This window comes from Oryctolagus cuniculus, chromosome 12 (genome assembly GCF_051225735.1).
Source record: "Oryctolagus cuniculus isolate XC-2025 breed Fujian yellow rabbit chromosome 12, ASM5122573v1, whole genome shotgun sequence".
Taxonomy (NCBI): Eukaryota; Metazoa; Chordata; class Mammalia; order Lagomorpha; family Leporidae; genus Oryctolagus; species Oryctolagus cuniculus.
Genome location: NC_142878.1, coordinates 49,430,276 through 49,451,657, shown reverse-complemented (window position 1 = coordinate 49,451,657; position 21,382 = coordinate 49,430,276). Strand labels below are relative to the sequence as shown.

The 21,382-nt window shown below is 36.9% G+C and overlaps 1 long non-coding RNA gene across 1 annotated transcript in view; it reads left to right on the top strand.

The window, feature by feature from the left end:
* Positions 1–1,420: 1,420 nt before the first annotated feature.
* Positions 1,421–21,382, top strand: part of LOC149123019 (uncharacterized) — a 240,507-nt gene continuing 220,545 nt past the window's right edge. The window contains exon 1 of the long non-coding RNA XR_016217435.1: positions 1,421–1,558. This is a non-coding gene — a long non-coding RNA (uncharacterized LOC149123019). The remainder of the gene's footprint in view (positions 1,559–21,382) is intronic.

Genomic DNA, 21,382 nt, shown 5'->3' with positions numbered 1-21,382 from the left:
CCAAAGGTATAGATTTGTGTGTTTAACCTACTGTGAAGTATTCAACCATTATTGTTCAAATTTTTTTTAAATACTGTTATCTTCCTTCCCTCTTTATAGACTCTGCAGAAAAAATATTAGACCTTTCACATTGTCCCATAGGCCCTAAGTCTCAGCTCATTTCTTTAAATCTCTTTCATCTCTTTTCTCCGTTTTATTCAGAATGGAGAGTTCCCATTACCTGTTTGTGTTCACTCAAATTGAGTTTCAAGTTCATCTCCAATCTGTTGTTGAGCCCATCCGATGAGAAACTTGTCTCTGATTCATTTTCCATTCTGTAATTTCCACTTGTTTTCTTTTAAAATGTCCTAATTCTTGAATTTTTTTCTATCACTTCAAGAGTGCTTATGATTTCTTTATAAAATCACTGTGTCAAAGTATTTGTCAGATAATCCCAACATGTGCCTCTTCTTGGCATTGGTAGCTACTGTTTGTATTTCCCATGAGGACTGAGGCTTTCCTTTTTTCATTTTTCGTATTCTGAGTAACATTATATGGTGTCCTGGAAATTTTGTATATTGTGAGACTGTGGGCTTCATTTAAATTTTGATAAATATGACTGTTTTATCTTTAGTGAGCAACTTACATGGTTAGGTTCAGTCTATATGTCCCAGCCAGCTTCAGTGGGATGTTGGTTCCTATTTCAGTTCAGTTTTCAAAGCCTTTGTAGTGTGATTCAGATTCAGTCTACCTGTGTAACATGGTGAGCAGTGATCTCTCTATTAGTTTTTAAAGTCTTCAGTATGCTGATCAGATCTGTTCATGCACAGCCTGAGTGAACCCAGGTATTCACAACCAACTTTGTGTGGTTCTCTCTCCCTGCCATCTAGCTTTGATTCTCCAGTTCCTGGGGTTTCCATTTCTAGTCCTCAACCACAAAGCTGTGTCTTCTGTTGCCTCATTCTGCCATGTATTTCTGTTACTGCACTGGGAGTCAAAAATTGGAAGGACACAGATAGCAACAACACCAACAAAGTCTGCCTGCCTTTCAGAATCACAGCCTCACCAATTAGAGAAGAAAGACTCTCTCCTTTTGGTTTCTGTGGCCTCTCCTTGTATTGGGGCCTGTTCTGTTGCCATCACATGATTACTTTGGGGATGGGAAATAGGGGGTAAAAAGAGAAGAAAAAAGGGGATTCTGCACTCTCTAAAGCATTAGGTGTTCTTTTTCTGATTGCTTGTTCCACAACTAGTAAGCATTGCCAGGAGTTCTCTGTTCCTGTTGATGCCCACTTCAAGGTTTGGGACTGTACTGCATTTAATCTAAGATATGCTGGAGGAAGGAAGTGTTATTTCAACACCTGTTTGGTGGTACTTTGAATTTTTGTCTTTTTCCTTAGTAATATTCCTGCTACCAATTTCTTTTCAGAGTTCTCAAAAAGCCGTTGCTTGCCTTCTGCTCAAATTTTATACTTGCGTGTGGTGGGAGAAATGAAGTTGAGTGTGAAATTCTTCCATCTCTGCAGAAACAGGACTCCATAATTTCTGAAACCTGGGAAGTCCTCAAGAAGGTTATCAGGTATGATTATACAGTGGTGCATTGCTTCAACTATGCTGTGAACATAATCCCCGGGATTTAAGTTGTAGGTAATTTATGACAACTATATAAGGGGAATCCTCTTAGTTCAATTCATGTTTTCTTCTTTCTCTTTATATATCTTCCCTCAGGTGCATAACAATTTTATAGCCTTATTACGCATCTGAATCTCAGATCTGTTGGGTTTATCTCAATCCTTACATTGAGTTGTAACCTCATATTTTTGATCACCCAATGATTACTTCTATATGTATACTTCATGGTACCTTCATATACTACACAGAAGAAAAATATTGTCATAGTTCCATAATTTATTTCTGGCCTCACCATTTCTGTCTGAAACAAACATTCTTTTGTTGACCAAAGTGATTATCAGCTTTAGTATAATTTTTCTGCTTTACAAATATAACCAGTCCTCAAGTATCATTCAGTTTTGTTGTTGAATTTTGTATTTATTTTCTCATTTCTATTCTCTTAAGTATTAATCTAAACCCTTAATGCACCAAGCAAAATAATAGTTTATATTACTTACTACTAAAACTGCTACCAACAATACTGTTCACTCTCATTATTGCCACTATCACCATCACTCACTGCACGTGTATTACAATTATCTTCTGTATACACTGGATGAGTGAGTCCTAACCACAGTCCTGGAAAGATCTGATATTCTCAATTCACAAATAAGTGAAACATGATTCTGTTTGTGGTTTTCAAGTGCATGTACTTCATAAATCGGCCAGGCTAAATAGGGAGTGAAGGGTAAAACCACAGCTGGGTTTATGCTCACAATGTCCCACACCCACAATATGTTGCAACATTTACTCAGAATCTGGAGGGAGCTTTTTCTTGGCATACATCTGCTACAGTATACTGTGCTTATAGGTGCTGTCAGCCCAAGGGAGTGATCCACACAAAGGTATGCTTCTGTTGGTGGTAGACTAAAGCTAAGAAAGACAGGAGGAATCTATTCAGGACAAAGTGAATGGTGACATTGTTGACAGTGGTGGGAATTCGGGTCTGTTTCTCCTCTGCAATCTCCATAGATCCAGGTGAGCATAGAACCTTTTGGCACATTCAGATCAGAATAATTTTCTTAAAGTATCACTTAGATCATGTTATTTTTTCACTCAAAGACCTTCAATGACTTTCCATTCCCTATAAGATGAAAGATACTTTGACCCAAAACTTATCATACCTGGCGATTTGATCTCTGCAAAACTTTTTGCACACTTTTCCTAAACTGCCCAAATTTCAATCCAAATAAAAGAATCTAGTATTCCTGGATGTGGCATGACTTTGTTAATTGACATATTTGTTGACTTTGCTCTTGGCATTTTCTGTATCTGGAAATCTTCCCTTTCCATTCTCTGCGCGGCTCGGCTTCGCGCGCACACTCCGCGGTCTCCACGCCCTTCGTGCCTGCACCACGGCCTCGCGCCAGCCCCGCGTTCCCTATCTATTCACGCCCCATGCTCTCTCTGCACGCGGCAGCTTCCGCGAATCACACAGCACAGCTCACGTTTCCGCTACCGGTATTCAGTCCAAGTTCCCCGGGCTAACCTGGCGAATTCAACCCAGCTCACGTCTACGCCCTTCGGCTTGGCTTCCCGTCCTTTACTCCCCTGGCTAATCTGACGGATTCCAACCTGGCGGCCCACATCTCTGCCTCTGGTTCCAGATTTTCGCCTTTTGCTCCCCGGGCTGACTTGAAGAATTCCAAGCTGGCTTACGTCTCCGCTTCAGCCTGCACTTGCAGCTTCATCTTCCCTAACATTTTTCTCTACCCAGTATGTTTCCCTAAGTTTTCTTCCAACAATATTCCTCCCTCATTTCTCCTGGCCTCTCCCCACAGTCCGTATCCAAGTCTAAGTTTCTTATAGGTTTCACTTTCACTTTCAACCTGCAGTCCATATCTGAGTCTAAGTTTCTTCTTGCTTTCACTTTAAATCCTAACTTCTTTCCCACAGTCCGTATCCGAGTCTATGCCTAGGCTTTCGATAGCTTCTTCCAGCACCTTTTCTGTCCGGCTTTTCCCTAGGCTCTTTGCTAGTCTCTCTCTCCGGTATTTTCCACTTCTTCCTGTTTCTTCCCTCCTAAGTTTCCTATCCGAGTCACGGCACCATTATGTCGCTCCCCCTCTTCATGGAGGAACGACACTAAACCCTGCCTAGGCTTCATATCCGAGTCACGGCACCATTATGTCACTCCCTGTCTTCGTGGAGGAGCGACACAGGACCCTGCGCTGTTCTTTTGTCTGCTCGGCCCTCCCCGGGTTTGCTGCTGGTTCTTCCTGGGTTGGCTGCCGTCCCTTCCACCTCCGTGGAAGGGCGGTTCCCCTGGCCACTTTACCCACTTCCACAGGGGAGCGGCACACCGCCGGCCGGCTCTCTCGGGGGCTGCACAGGTGTTCCCTCAGATGTTCCCCTTAGATGTTCCTGGTGCATGTTGTCTCTCTCCTCCTTTATAGTCCTCTTCTGCCAATCCCAACTCGGCTGCCCACACGCCAAGTATGCTGCTCTCCTCCAATCAGGAGCAGGATCAGCTCCTGGAGGTCATCACTCAAGTTGGCAAGAGGCAGCTGCGTAGAAGCTGTTTTCTCCTCTCCCAGCGCCATATTGTGGGAGAGCAGATGCATAGAATAAGTCTTAATTCCAGTAACTCAGTCTAGTCCGGGTTGCTCCCCACACCTGACCTTCTCATTCTGCAAGCTCCCCTCCACTAGCACAGTTCTCTGACTGACAATCTCTAGTCTTCCAAAGGATTCTTTGTTTTTCTATTCTAGTTTATTTCATTGCAGTCATGTTATACTATCTCTGAATAAATTATATTTCCTCCTTCCCAGGAAATCCAACTTAAGTTTCTATTGAATATATTTGATTCCTATTATACCCAGTATAGTGCTAGATATATATAAGAGTTGCCAATAAATATCTTCCAAATAAGGGACTCCACTTCAGAAAGTGGAGGGAGGGGCAGTGAAAACAGCATTTCAAAATATTCCCTTGTGCCCTTCAACCGTGATGGTTCAGACACTTTTCCCCTCAGGTTGCTTTAGACTTAATAGAACCTCAGAACCAGGTATAATTTTATGAAAGCATCTACTTCAGTGGTAATATTGGAAATAGACTCACATGTCCATAATTGAGTGGAAGTAAATTTATAAATACAAAAGAAAATTATCTAAACCTTAGTTTCCATTTCCTCTGCTGGCGATTTTTATAGGTGTGTAGTCTATAGGAATTCTGAAATTGTTTCTTTGATATCAGAACAGTTAGTGAAAGGATGAAAATGCAAACTATCCAAACTATTATTATGTTTACATAATACTAACAGCTTCCTCACTGTTCTTGTTCCCTAAAAGCCTACATGCAGTGTGAATTGACTGCTGAAGTTCATTTAATAAAAATAGTGTATACTAAAAATAAAAAATATATATGGAAGTTATATATGTTCATTATCTCATAGCTCAAAAATTATTTTTAATATGTGGGACACTTTATTCTAACAAGACATATTCAGATTCTATACCTAGATTTGTTTTTTTTTTCCTCTCTGTAAATATTTTGATCAGTTAACCATACAACTAAACATGTACAATATTGTATTAATGTTAGCATTGTATTCTATACTACTTCCTGTAGGTCTGTGCTGCCTTTGCTAACCTTTCAGCATAAATGGCCATTTAGTTGGTTTCTATATTTTTAGTGATAAAATATTTTGGTAAGCATATTTAAACATAAATCTTCTTGAAATTGCCAGTTAAGAGAGATTCCTAGAAGTGCTTCCACCCGAATCTTCTTTTCATGTATAGAAATCACTGGTGGAGGTTTTCCAAAATGTAAAGGCAAGTTTCTTAGGCTTTTATTTTAGGGGCTGCCAATCCCAAACACGTACATGGAATTTGTGAACCTGATGCTATTGGAATTTTCACCACGAGTAATAGACTTCAGTCTATTTAAAAAATAGTCAGAGGATGAGAACATAGCACGTCTTATACATCAAGAAAGGAGGATTTCTATTTAAGAACTTGATTGTCTTTCTTCATTAAAACAAGATTATGAAGACTAAGGGCATCTCCAAGTTTAATATTCTATTATTTTTTTCTTATAAAGAAAGTGAATAACCTAGATGACCAGGCCTAGGGGTGGTGGGCGGGTGGGGAAAAAAAGTAGCCAGAAGAGAAAGGGAACAGAAATGCTAAGGGTGGAGGAAACAAAAGATGAATTTTGTATGAGTTACATTTTTTCCTGGAATCAGATCTCAATTGGGGGCAGTAGATTAGAATTTGTGATCACTCTGGCCTCTATATTTAATCGTGAAGCTTGTCATTTTTATATATGGTCATTTTAAGATTCCTGCTTTAATGCCCACTTGATGTTCCTGCAAATATAGAAATAGGATTCTGTCATTTCATACAGAAATTCTATATTTTCTCCCCTTGAAGGACATTATCTACTTCAATGTGTTCTCTTTAGCATTCAGACAGAAGTGCTTGCTAGTCCTGTGTCTTGTGCATTCGAATCATTTTTAACTATCATGTTAATTTCTTGTCAGCAAAATTGCTCCTGATATGATACCAGTAGATTTATAGCTGTGAAGTCCTGTGGTCAAATTTGGCTTATTATTCTGAATCCATTTTTGTGATAATGATGCTAGTAATGCTGTAATATATTATTTTAATAGGATAATACACTGAACTCTAGTTTCTAGGATATAAATAGATAATTCAGCCCCAGTATCAACCATTGTATTGTACTCAAACAAAGGAAGAAAAAAGTAAAAGATGTCTCATTAAAAATATGTTTAGTTGTCAATTATGTTATTATATATTTTAGTGTTTATATTTAGAAGCTGTCTACTTTGAACTTCTGATTTTTATAGTATTATAGTCACTAGCTTAGGAGTTGACACTTCAGGCAAGCTGAAATAGGAAAGAACAGTAGCAAGTAACATGCAAGATATAAACTTTCTGTGCTGGAAAAAGTGTTTTACAGATAATATGTGCTAAGAATTATTTAGTCATGAGATACACCAATTGTTCTAGCGTCTCCTCTCTAATTTTTTTTCTATTAATCTTGCCTGACATTCCAAACAATCAAATGTGTGTCTTTAACCTGAAACATAGGTCTTAGACTTCATCCATAATATATTATTAGCCTGCAAAGCTAGAATGTAAGGAGTTTGTGTATGTGTGTATGTGAGTTGAGTGTATTTTAATTATGTGAATAGCAAATGTTCTTCTTTCATGCAACTTATCTCCATCAAAAATTACATTTTACCTATTAAAATCCATGAGTACAAAGTTCTGTATTGACATTGTTTTGAAACTTTTAGAAACTGAAATTTCAAAGAACACAAATCCTCTTCTTTACTATTGCCCTCAATCTTTGTATAATTTAGATCTTGAATAACCATAAAAACAAGCTAACATGAAATTAAAATTTATAGAGGGAAATCAGAGTAGCCCCCATTTGCATGTTTCTTAAGACAGGGAAGTTGTAAATTGGTTGTTTACTCTATATAGGCATTTTGCCAGGTACTAGGAAATATACATTTTGTAGGAAGTTATAAAGTTTTTTTTTTTTTTTTTTGACATGCAGAGTTAGACAGTGAGAGAGAGACGGAGAGAAAGGTCTTCCTTCCGTTGGTTCATCCCCCAAATGGCCGCTACAGCCGGCACGCTGTGCCAATCCGAAGGCAGGAGCCAGGTGCTTCTCCTGGTCTCCCATGTGGGTGCAGGGCTTAAGCACTTGGGCCATCCTCCACTGCCCTCCCGGGCCACAGCAGAGAGCTGTACTGGAAGAGGAGCAAATGGGGACAGAACCCGGTGCCCCAACTGGGACACCAGCACCGCAGGCGAAGGATTAACCAAGTGAGCAGCAGCGCCAGCCTAAAGTGTCTTATATTTGTAATTCTTTGAGGAAAAAAAAATTCATCCAAAAAAAAAAAAAAAAGAAAATTATGGTCAACTATTGACAGCTGCATAAATATAAAGGCTTAGATTTCTAACCCTAGCTATACTTCAGAATGGTCTCTCGATCTTCTCTCTTTGCTCTTGCTTCCTTGCCCACTCATTACTCCCATTAGCAATTGCTATGGGCAGTTATTATCTATCAAATATATTTAGAAACTTGGCCACAGACTTCATCAACTCCAGTATTCCAAGGATATTGAGTTTACTGGCAAGAAGTATGGCCTTTGTATAAACAAGCTAGGTCTGCTCCTAAGTACTACATTTTCAGTTTCAACCAACAGCCTTCTTTTTTTTTCTAAGAGTTGGCACCTGATTAGAGCTGTTCTTTTTGCTAATTCAGCTCTCTGGGTAATAAATATTTTATCTTATCAATAAACATGAATTTCTGTGATCCAAAGATATTTAGATTCTTAATTAGATAGTACATCTAAATTGGTTAATCAGAGTGTTTTCTGGCAGTTTCTGAGTCAAAGTTACACTTCATCTCTGGTTAGCCTTTGTAATATTCAAGCTGAACAACTTAAAATTCTTAGTTCAAACTACTTACAATCTGTGTTAATCAAAATGCTGTAATTAAATTGGGCATGGACTTATTCTGTAACCTTATCCACTTTGCATTTAAGTTGTCTCTACATGAATGTTTGACACTAGTACAGTCTTTAAATATTAATGTGTCAGGGAAAAAAAAGATGAAAGGAACAGTTGGAGCCAAGGGAAAGTGAAAGATAGCAAGAAGCAATTGTAATAAAAAATACTTCAAGAAAGTTAGGCTAGTATGCAAAGAAAAATAATCTTGTCAAGGTAGTTAGTTACCAGCACATAGTGAGACAGTTTACCCACATTCTGAAGTTCTAACAAATGAGTAGCCATAACAAACTTTTGTGTGATAAAATTGACAATTATTTTGTCTCGATGACTTGTGTTTTTTTTCTCCTCTGTTTCTGCATTTTACTTTTAAATGGCCACAAAGTTACAAAACAGGTTAAAAATGAAAAAAAAAAAAACAGAACAAATAGGAAAATACGCAATTTTTCCTTTCAAGTAAAAAGAAAACAACACACATTCTGAAAGTCATATTTTGCACCTACATCAATCAGGTTACCTGTGATTTTGGTATGAAATAATGGAGGACCAAAGAGCATCAAAAAATAATGCGCTTGTGCTCGGTGTACAATGGAAGACTTCCTAGCACAATCTGTAAAAGTTTCAAGTGGATATGTTGCCAAATAGCTTAGCTTTCACTATAAAGAAGGAAGAAAAGTGTATGAAACTAAATGTATAGCTAGTGTCTCTCTGCACCAGATAGAGAAATTATATTTGTTGAGACACTGCACTGTTGAGATTCGAGGAGAGAGTATGCCCTCAATTTCACTGCACTATACTAGTGTGCATTCAAGTGATGAAGTTCTCAACTCAAAGGGCAGCATCCACTTTGTTCTAAGTTCCTGCTGGAATGGAAAAGCTGACAAGGGAAACTTACACAAAGGATATTGTGCTGTTAAAGTTTGTTCAAAGCCACACTTGTCAGATCTCTTTGAAATGAAATTGAAAAGGAAAAACCAATTTTCTTTGAGGACAAAGTTCATCTCATTTGGTGTGCTGCACCTGTCTAATTTTCTTCTCTGAGAAAGAAATCTTGACTAGGAAATTTTGAAAAAATAGTTTATACTAGTACAGGTATGTATCACAATGTTTAATTCAGACTAGTGTAACATTCTGAGAAAATAAATATAAGTGAATTACTGTCTGTTTGAAGCCATGCTAACTACCTAAGTTGGCTGAATTTATTAGATACCATTATTCTGTCTCCAAATATTTCTGAAGAGCAATAGGCAGAATTATCCTGAAATGAGAGCTCTCTGATGCTTCCTTTGTCAGTGATGTGTAGATGCACAGTGTGATTCTGAGAACATTGTCAAATTTAAAACTAAGACAAGTTCCCTAAAGGTGTTCCAGGTAAATATCTTGCATGTTTCCAAATTTGTTTTGCAGGAACATCTATTTTTAGGTTAGCATGTTTATGGACATTAAAAATCATAGTTGGATTTTTAAAATAACCATTAACGCTTGTGGATAAGTTGTTTCAACAGCGAACTGAAGAGCGTTGCACATTTGATATTAAGATTTCCTACAAATACAAATGTTGCAAGACTGGAGGTCAGCCCAAAATAAAGTGTTTTTTTTTTTTTTTTTAAAGTGGATATGTGATTTAACCTGCAGAAAAAATATAGTTGTGACCCCAGTTATGGTCTATGTTTCCTAAGATAGGAAAAAAGATGTCATTTTAATCAACAGAATAAAAAGAAAGAAAAACACAGCCAAGGGTAATTCTCTCACTTAATGTATCCTTTTAAAAAACATATTTTAAGGATTTATTTATTTGAAAGGCAGAGTGACAGAGAGAAAGGGTGAGAGAGAAATCTTTGATCCACTGATTTACTCTCCAAATGCCTGCAGCACACAGGTCTGGGCCTGGCCAAAGCCAGGAGATAAGAACTCAATTCTGGTCCCCTCAAATGGATAGTGGGGGCCCAAGGACTTGCACCATTATCTGTTGCCCTCCCAGGAACCTTAACAGGAAAGTGGATTGGAGGAAGGCCAACTTCGACTTGAACTTATGCAGGCATCACACCTTAACCTTCTTTACCACAATGCTAGCACCACATTTAAGGCACTTTGTCTTTCACTTCTCTGTCTCTTTCAGTCTTGCTGTGTTTCTATCCTAACCTTCTTTATTTAATCTTATCTATTTGGTTGCATGTTTATATATCAATCTCATATATTGACAATAAACATATAATTAAAAATTGGAAAGTATTTTGAAAGTGTGAAAGAAAAACAAAATTTATCTGTTAAACTGTGGGAAGGAGATGGTCCTGGCTTGTGCCAGAATCTCCCCCCAAATTTATATTTTCTGGCTTCCTTCATTGTGGATGTTTTCCACATGGAACATTGCCAATCCCTTTTTCTTTGCATTGTGTTCAAATGTGAATCCAGCTTAATTCTTCTGATTTTGTTTTTTGTTGCATTTGTAGCTCTATAGATTGTTACACATATCCATATCCTTTATGTGAACTATAATTCCTTTTAAGTACAGTGTTCACCATGACTTTGAAAACAAAAACTCACTATTGAAACAAACAAGACTAGTGTCTGCGAATATTAACTGATAGAATAAAAAAGGGAGAGAACAATCCAACATGGGAAGTGGGATACACAGCAGACTCGTAGAATGGCAGATGTCCTAAACAGCACTCTGACCTCAGAATCAGCCCTTAAGGCACTCAGATCTGGCTGAAGAGCCCATGAGAGTATTTTAGGCATGGAAAGCCAAGACACTCTGGCCAAAAAAAAAAAAAAAATGACCTAAATGAAAGGTCTCTGCGAGTGAGATCCCAGTAGAAAGAACAGGCCATCAAAGAAGGAGGTACCTTTCTCTGAAGGGAGGAGAGAACTTCCACTTTGACTATGTCCTTGTCTAACTAAGATCGAAGTCAGAGAACTCAAGAGGATTCCATAGCCTTGGAAACTCATGACTGGATCCTAGGGAGATTTCTGATGCCATAAACAAGAGTGTCAAATTGTTAAGTCAACAACAGGAGTCACTGTATATTTACTCCTCATGTGGGAACTCTGTCCTTAATGTGTTGTCCAATGTGAATTAATGCTATAACTAGTACTCAAACAGTATTTTTCACTTTGTGTTTCTGTGTGGGTGCAAACTGATGAAATCTTTACTTAATATATACTAACTCGATCTTCTGTATAAAAAATAATTGAAAATGAATCGTGATGTGAATGGAATAGGAGAGGGAGTGGGAGATGTGAGGGGTGTGGGTGGGAGGGAAGTTATGGGGGGGGGAATCCATTGTAATCCATAAACTGTACTTTGGAAAATTATATTTACTAAATAAAAGGTTTTAAAAAAAGAAACTGGATTCAGGCATGGAAAGCCAAGACACTCAGGCAAAAGATCTCTGCGAGTGAGATCCCAGTGGAAAGAACAGGTCATCAAAGAAGGAGGTACCTTTCTCTGAAGGGAGAAGAGAACTTCCACTTTGACTAGGACCTTGTCTAAACAAGATAAGAGTCGGAGAACTCAGAGGGCTTCCATAGCCTTGGAAACTCATGACTGGAGCATGGGGAGATTGCTGATGCCATAGACAGGAGTGTCAATTGGTAAAGTCAACAACAGGAGTCACTGTGCACTTACTCCTCATGTGGGATCTCTGTCCTTAATGTGCTGTGCATTGAGATTTAATGCTATAACGAGTACTCAAACAATATATTTCACTTTGTGTTTCTATGGGGGTGCAAACTGTTGAAATCCTTACTTAATGCATACTAAACTGATCCTCTGTAAAAAAAAAAAAAAAAAAAAAAAAAGAAATTATCAATTCCCAACTTGACTCTCACTGGGATTAAACATGACAATAGGTCTGATCTGATTTCATCATCATTTAAAAAAAATCATCTATTATTTTTCACTTTATGTTTCTGTGTGGGAGCAAACTGTTGAAATCCATACTTAATGTATACTAAGCTGATCTTCTGTATATTAAGATAATCGAAAATGAATCTTGATGTGAATGGAAGGGGAGAGAGGGAGTGGGAGAGGGGAGGGTTGTGGGTGGGAGGGACGGTATGGGGGGGAAGCCATTGTAATCCATAAGTCGTACTTTGGAAATTTATATTCATTAAATAAAAGTTTAAAAAAAAAAGAAACTGGATATAAATACCTTCCTTTTAGAATCGAAACTCAAAACAGTTAATGTGCTAATAAAGAAGAATCTTGCTGAGGAAGAAATTACTCAACTAAATTAAAAGCCAGTTTGCTGATTTTCATCCTACTTTTGTTTAAATTTTATTTATTTTGTGCTCCATGTGTTATAGAATCAGTGTGTTTCAATTTTTGAAAATATCCTCAGAAATTAGCCATTACTCTGACATCTTAAAAATTGCATTCTATGGCAATCAGTGTTGCATAGTAGATTAGACATCCCACATTTCAGTGCCCAGGGAACAAGACCTGAGCCTGCTTCCAATCCAGCTTTCTGCATATGTGCTTGAGAGACAACAAATGTGCTTTTATTTCTGCATTTATATGGGAGATCTGGATGGAGTTCTGGGATCCTTGCTAATATCTGGCTCATCCTGCTATTGTGAGCACTTGAGAAGTGAAGCATGAACCAATGGAAGGAAGATCTCTTTCTCTCTGTCATTCCCTCTCTGTCATGCTACCTTTAAATAAATAAATAAATAAGTAAATAAATACATTTTTAAGTAGCATGCTATTTGTGTTCTACATATGTAAGGAACTTATTATGTGCTTGTGTGTAAATCAATCTGTCATCAGCTTTCCTTCAAAGTCCATTTGTCTTAGGCAATGTGTTCAGTAGAACAGCATCTTTAACTCACATGGATTGTACATTTCCCTTAGTGACTATTTACATGCTCAATAGATATTTGCTGAATGGTTTATGTGGTTTTCTCTCTTTCTCTTTGTGTGTATTTCTTTTTTCCTCTTTACAATGCCTGGGACACTGAAGTCACATCACAGGAAAGAGTTTTGTTTCCTTCTTCATACTCTGCACACTAATTAGACTCTCCTCTTTCCATCTCATGTTACCCCAAGGGTAGTAAACAAAAGATTTACTCTGTGGATCCAACCCTCTCCTGATTCTGAGATATTATCTATAACCTACATGCTCACTTCACCAATCAAATTTTTGTCTTTACAGTTTTTGCATCTTTATAGTAGTTCTTGAAGATTGCCTAGCAGAATATTAACCAGTAGTATTTGTATTTTATTTCATGTTTCTATAATGTAGTTGATCAAACTATACCTGCTTCCTGTTATCATCTTGCAATAAAACTTATAGGATGCAACAAAAGCAGTGTTAAGAAGGAAGTTTATAGTGATATTAGTGCTTACATCAAGAAATTGGAAAAGCATAAAATAAATGAACTATTGATGCATATTAAAGATAGAAAGATAACAACAAACAAACCCAAAACTAGTAGGAAGAAAGAAATAATTAAAATTAGAGAAGAAATAAATAGAAACAAAGAAATACAAAAGATCAGTGAAATGAAGAGCTAGTTTTCTGAAAAACAAAATTGGTATACCATTGGCCCAACTAACCAGAAAAAAAAAAAGAGGGAGAAGACCCAAATCAATAAAATCATAGATGGAAAATGAAATGTAACAATGGATACCACAGGAATAAAAAAATCATCAGGAATTACTATAAATATATGCCATCAAATTGGAAAATCTGTAAGAAATGGATAGATTCCTGGACACAGACAAACTACCAAAATTGAGGCCCAAATACATTGAAAGACCAAACAGACCAAAAACCAATATGAAGATTGAAACAATAAAGACCCTCCCCTACAAAGAAAAATCCAGGACTGGATGGCTTGACTACTGAATTCTACCATACTTTCAAAGGTGAACCAACTCCAATTCTTTTCAAACTATTAAAAACAGTTAAAAGGGAGAAAATCCGTTCAAATTCCTTCTATGAGACTAGCATCACCTTAATTACAAATCAGAAAAAGATCAAACAAAGAAAACTATAGACCATTATCCCTGATGAACACAGATGTGAAAATCCTTAACAAAATACTAGCTATTCAAATCCAACAGCAATTCATAAAGATCATTTACTTTGACCAGTGGGATTTATCCCAGATATACTGGGGTAGTTCAACATTCACAAATCAGTAACTGTGATATGTCACATTAACAAACTGAAAACAACAACCACACGACTATAGATGCAGAGAAAACATTTGATAAAATACAACATCCTTTCATGATAAAAACCTTAAGCAAATTGGGTATAGAGGAACATTCCTCAACGTAATCAAAGCAATATACAACAAACCCATGACTAGCATCATACTGAGTGGGGGAAAAGTTGGAAGCATTTCTACAAAGACACAAAACCAGAGAAAGATATCCACTTTCACCATTCCTATTCAATATAGTCTTGAAAATTTTAACCAGAGCCATTAGTCAATAAAAAGAAATAAAAGGAATACAAATTGGAAAAGAGGAAATCAAATCATCCGTGTTTGCAGATAACATGTATATATGTATATATTTATATACATAAATATTTATATACATATCATATATAATATGTAAATATATTACATATATAAATATTAAATACAGAAATTAAATACATTAATATTTACATATTTATATATATGCATAGCAGAGCCAAAAGACTCCACTAAGAGACTGTTAGAACTCAGAGTTTGGTAAAATTGCACGATGAAAAATTAACACACAAAAATCAAGACCTTTGTATGCACAGAAAATGCCATGGCTAAAAAAGAACTTAGAAGATCAGACATATTTACAATAGCTACGAAAATTTTAAATGCCTTGAAATAAATTTAACCAAGGAGGTAAAAGATCTCTATGATAAAAATTACAAAATATTAAAGAAAGAAATGGAAGAAGACCCAAAAAGTGGAAAAATCTTCCATGTTCATTGGTTGGAAGAATTAATATCATCAAAATGTCCTTAATACTGAAAGCAATTTACAGATGTAATGCAGTCCCAAAGTACCAATGACATTCTTCTCAGATCTAGAAAAAAAATGATACTAAAATTCATATACAAACACAAGAAACCCCAAATAGCTAAAACAATCTTAAACAACAAAAACGAAGCTGCAGGCATCATAATAGGGCTTATAAGGTGAAATCAATATATGTGTCCACATTTGCTCCATGGAGCCTGGTGTGAAAGCATTGGTACAAGGCCCATTCTTTTATTTTACAGAAATATAGGAAGAAGCAATTAGCTTTAAACCTTGACCTGGTCAAAATTTGGGCAAATGATTTAATTTCTCCAAGTATCCATTTCCTTATCTAGAAAACCATTGTTTGTGTGTGTTTGTGAGAAGATTATATGGTTATAACTACTATATAACTATGCCAATTTCTAGCATATATTAAAACTCAACGAATGGCAACTAGGTTCTCTTTTACAACACAGTTGTGTCTGTATATGTTATATGAAAATTCACATATTGTTTGCTTTCTGTGACGGTTATAACCATGATTGCTATTTTTATTTTTATCTTCATACCCATATGCATACTGATATTTAAAAACTTGATTGACACACCTAGTTCATCATAACAAATTTATGAGAGCAAATTTATTCCATAAGAGTGCAGTGGCAAATCCCCTGGAACCCTTGGTGGCACTCATATGTAATAAGCTAGCTTTTCAGTTCCAGAATAAGAACATCAGCTGGCTTCATTTCTGAATCTTCTCATTATAGTCTTAGAATTTGGTCAGTAGGAATGCTAAGAAAAAAAATAAATTGTGATTAATATACCTCAGGAAGTCAACTATTTAGATAGTTTTGAAGCCCATAAAAATGGAATTGGACTAGAAGATTGTGTACTGTATTTCTCCAGGGCATTACTATCTTGCCTTTATGTCAGTGTAGGCTATGCCAACCAAGGAGAACATGAAGTGGTAAACCAAAAAGGTTGTAAAGTTGACTGCACCCAAAGTAAATTGAACAAGTTCTATCAAAAATATGCCCTTGCTGGAGTGAAAAGAAATGGAATGTCATGAGGACTTATGGAGGAAATTAGATAATGTCATCATAACCCTCTTCTTAAAGGAACTATGGGGACATCTTTAGTAATAATTTTATATCTATAAATTGTATACCTGTACAGCTATTAAAGAATAATGTCATTGTAGATTTCTTCTCAGCTTTAAAACTGATATATGTAACTGAAAAACAAATAATTGGTCTTTTGAAATAAAGTATTTGAGAAAAGAGAACAGACAGTATCTGTCACTGTATTATAAGTAAGGATAAATGTCTTATTTTCTATAATGGGATGAAAATAGGGCATTTAGTCAGACTTATGCCTCTAGAATGTTTTAAAAAACAGCCATTTGGGGAAGAGATTCTGACATTTAAATCCTCTAAAATATTTACAACTTTTCACTCATTCTTTCATCCTTAACTACTTAGGGATACTTGCGGTTGTGGTAAGGATGGATTGGAGGTGTGAATCTAGGGGAAGAAATATTTGTTGGGAACTATTAAGGTGACTCATGTTAAAGATAATGAGGGGCAAAGTTCGAGCAGAGCAGTGACGGGAAAGTATGGTAACTGGGCCTCACAGCTGCACCTCAAGCTCAGTGGATTTTTGAATTTTGGTGGCTGCTTTACTTTAGCCTTCCTTTTCGTCCAGGAGTTCAACATCTCATAAAAATGTGAAACTAATATGGATTTATTTTAGTGACCTTTTTATATTGGAGAAATATGACAGTGATAGGATATATCAAATGGTAAGTTTACTCAAATCCTCTGCGTTGTTTTCCAGGACTTACTGATACTCATAGAAGTCTGAAATTAGAGATAGAAAGAAGCAGAAACTTACAGTATATTCAGGAAAAAAGTCAAAAGGAATTGACACTTGGTTGGAAATGCGCTAGGGAGAGATGAAGGGAAGTCTTAATTTGTTTGCATTTGGAAATTAAAATGAAGAATGATATTGTTTGTTGAAATGAGATTAGAACAGATTTGGAAGCTGATAAAGATTTAAAACTCACTTTTTGGCATATTAAGGTTGAAATAGGACAGTAAAAACATATATCCTGAAGGTAGTTAGACTTGTTTGAGAAGATTTTGCTGGATTAGGAGTCATCAGCATGCAAATGTTGAATGAGATTCCCCATGGGAAAACTATAAAACTCAAGAAGGAGACAGAACCTTCAATAAAATAAACATTTGATCTCTAGGTAGAGGAAATGATGCCTGTAAAAAGAAAAACCAGAAAAGTTGAGAACTAAGTGTTACTGAAGTCAAGAGAAGAAAGTATTTCCAAAAGGAGAGGTCATCATTGATGTTGAATGTCCCTGAGATTTCAACCAAGCGACATTGTATGAGGTTTCCATTTGTTTTGCCATTAGTTAAATCAGATAGTCTTGTTAAATGCGCTCTTTTATGATTAAGAATTTGGCCTGTGGAGGGGAAGATAAAGGACTTGAATCAGAAAGAAGTTGTCAATGTTTTTTTTCCCTCTGTTTCCAATATATTCTATATTATTTTATTTACTGGTTCACTAATACAGGGATTTGCACTGGCAAATGAGAACTTTACATTGTGTGTAGTTCTAATTCTGGAATTTCATGTTAGCTTTACAATGATAAAGAGCAAAATTATTTTGTACATTAACTCTGTGTTGACTTTTTAGGATTAAAAAACAAAACATTTATTTTTCTATTCCTATACTAGTCTTTGCAAATCTAGTCATTACAATTTACTCCCACAAACCTTTAAGCCATAAAGGGATTCTTTAACAGATTTTGTGACTAGTGGTCAAAGATACTTCATGGCCTTCAGACAATAAAAATGTTAACAACAAAAATGGTAGTGATTTAAATTATTATTTTCTCAGTTTTAAGAAATGTATTAAAAAAATGTGTGCCATGTCTCAGCTTCATATAAATTTCATGATATTTGATATGGAGCTGTAAGAAAAATGCTGCTTAATTGAATAGAAATATATTTTTCTTCAGCAATAAAATGGATTCATTTAATCAATCTAAATAAAAACATAAAATTACCAATTCTCATGGTCTATAAGCTACAACAAGTTACATGGAATACTCCAGAAACTTATTGCTCCAAATATTTGGCTTCTCACCTCATTGTGTTAATGCTGAATGAAAAACTACTTTGAGGTGTCAATTATCACAATAATAATATTTAATATTATATAGGGCTTTACAGCTTATGAAGAATTTACATGTCTGATACTTTATGTAAGCCTCAGAATGATCCTGTGAATTAAGGCAAGCATAATTATGGTTTTTGACAGAAAAGGAAATGAAAATTCAATGTTATTGTGTAGCTTGTTCAACTTCACTGAGTTTAGTGAATAATAGACATGGAAGTGTTTAAAATAGTATGACACCAGCATGCCACATGGGCTGGGTTCTTGTCTCAGCTACTCTACTTCCAGTCCAGCTCCCTGGGAAAGCGGCAACAGCAACTCGGGCTCCTGCACCCATGTGGGAGACCTGGAAGAAGCTCCTGGCTTCAGCCTGGCCATTGCAGCCATTTGGGGAGTGAACCAGTGAATCCGATCTCTCTCTCTCTCTCTCTCCCCCTCTTTCTCTCTCTCTCTCTCTCCCCCCCCCTTTCTCCTCCCCCCCCCGCCTCTAACTCTGCCTATCAAATACATAAATAAATCATTTAAAAATGAAAAAATAAACTAAACATACCCTAGAAGGAGTATTGTGGGGTTTAGCTGCCACTTGCTGTGCTGCATTCCATTTGGAATGCTAGTTCAACTCCCGCCTCCTCCACTTCTGATTCAGCTTCCTGCTAATGCACACCTCAGGAAGTAACAGATAATGGTCTAAGTGCGTAAGTCCTACCCACATCAGAGACCATGATGGAGTTCGTGACTCCTGGTTCCAGCCTGGTAGAGCCCTAGCTGTTGTGGACATTTGGGGAGTGAATCAGTAGATGGAAGAGACATGTATCTATAAAATAAATAAATCTTTAAAAAAAAAAAAATCCAGGGTCTGGCTCTGGCGCAGTGGGTTAACGCCCTGGCCTGAAGCACTGGCATCCCATATGGGTGCTGGTTCTAGTCCAGGCTGCTCTACTTCCTTTCCAGCTCTCTGCTATGGCCTGGGATAGCAGTAGAAGATGGCCCAAGCTTTTGGGCCCCTGGACCCATGTGGGAGACCCAGAAGAAGCTCCTGGCTCCTGCCTTTGGGTCAGCACAGCTCCAGCTGTTGCTGCCATCTGAGGAGTGAACCAGTGGATGGAAGACCTCTCTCTCTCTCTACCTCTCTTTGTCTTTCAAAATAAATAAAATAAGTCTTTAAAAAAATCCAGATTAAGGTTTTTATAACTGGTTTGGGAACAAATGCAGTCAAGTGCTAGGTATGCTTTGTCTTTTAAAAATCTAACAGTGAATATCACATTGTGTCAGGTTTCTTCCTCCATCATAATGGAATCAATGTCTTCCAGTGCCTTCCACTAATAGGCATTTCTTTAAAAAAATAAAGATGCAGCCATCATAATCAGGTTATTTGAATCTCATTGTGTCTGAGAACATGTAACATATGCAAGAACAGAAAAATACGAGTCTATGATACTGAATAGTTAATTGAAACAGTACTAATATGTGTATGTGTTTCCAAATCCATAGTGTTGGAAAGCCTTAAAAAATTAAAACTACAACAGTAACCTTGCCAGTTGTCTTATTTTTAATCTACTAATCTACCACATCCAAGGTGCTTCTTCATCCAACCTAGAAGTCTTACCATGTTAAAACACATCCATTGATGGTTTAATCCAAACACTATTAAGAATGAAATGTCTACAGGATAATATCTGAAGTGTAATCGTGCTAGCAATGTTTTATGAAGGTTTATCTCTCTTAATTAACTAGGAGATTATGGATTATGGTGGTAGGTGATTTGCTGTGCCCAGGCAGTAGATTTTGAAATATGGATTAGCAGACAAATCAGTCACAAATAGTAGTAACACCAGTAACAAAACAAAACATGTGACAGTAAAAATCAGCAACATAAGATGTTTGTTTTAAGCTCCCTCTGCCTTTTTGTTCTGAAGGTTTAATTAAATTAATGAAGGGCTGCCATGTGGATTTCTCTCTGTTAAGTATGATACTGCCAGGCTTAGATTCATTGGAAATTATCTGGGGACGTGCTACCTCTGCTCTGTGAGACAAATCCAGTTTTGCTGCCACATACTTTTTTTTTTAGAAACTTTTATAAATAGGTATCCTTATCCTCATCCAGGTTATATATTTTGGCTTCTGTATTCCCCAAACTGTCTTTTGCTTTAGAGAAGGTCTCTTCAGATCACAAAGAGCAGAAACTATTGAGGCAGAGAAATAGAATCACATGGGGTTGGTGAGAATAGAGTTTCTTTCTCTTTGTTTTTTATAATGTCACTTGGACTGACAACTTTACAACAGATAAAAACAGGGTGCCTGAGTAGGAATCAGCAATGAGAAAATTTGAGAAAATAACAATGGTAAAGGCAAATGGAGTTGAAGAGAACAGAGTATAAATATATATAGCAATATATTCAAGAAAAAGCCATTTAATATATGTTCACCATCAGGTGGATAATGGGCTTATGATGACAATGACAAAGGAAATATTTTTTGACTTATTTCTTTTTCTAAAAATTTTTACTTATTTGAAAGGCAAAGGGACAGTGAAGAGGAGGAGGAGAAGAAGATAATGAGCTTCCAACCCTTCTTTCACACCATAATCTGGTTCGCTCTCCAAATGCCTGCAACAGCCAGGACTGGGCCAGGCCAAAGTCAGAAGCCTAGAACTCAATCCAGTTTTCCCACCTGGGTGGCAGGGACTCAAACACTTGGACCATCATCTGTTGCTCTCAAGGTGTGCATTAGCAGGAAGTTGGATCAGAAGTAGAGTGGGACTCTATCCTAGGTGCTCCAACACAGAATGCAGGTATTCCAGTGTTGGTTCAGTCCACTGTGCCACAATGCCTGCCTAATCTTTGGTTTTGTTTTTAAAGATTTTATTTATTTATTTGAGAGGTTAGAGTTACAACAGAGAGAGGGAGAGATAGAGAGAAATGTCTTCCATCCGCTGGTTCACTCCCCAAATGGCTGTAATGACCAGAGCCGGGCTGATCTGAATCCAGGAGCCAAGAGCTTCTTCCAGGTCTCCTAGGTGGGTCTAGGAATCCAAGCACTTGGGCCATCTTTCTTTGCTTTCCCAGGATATAGCAGACAGCTGCATCAGG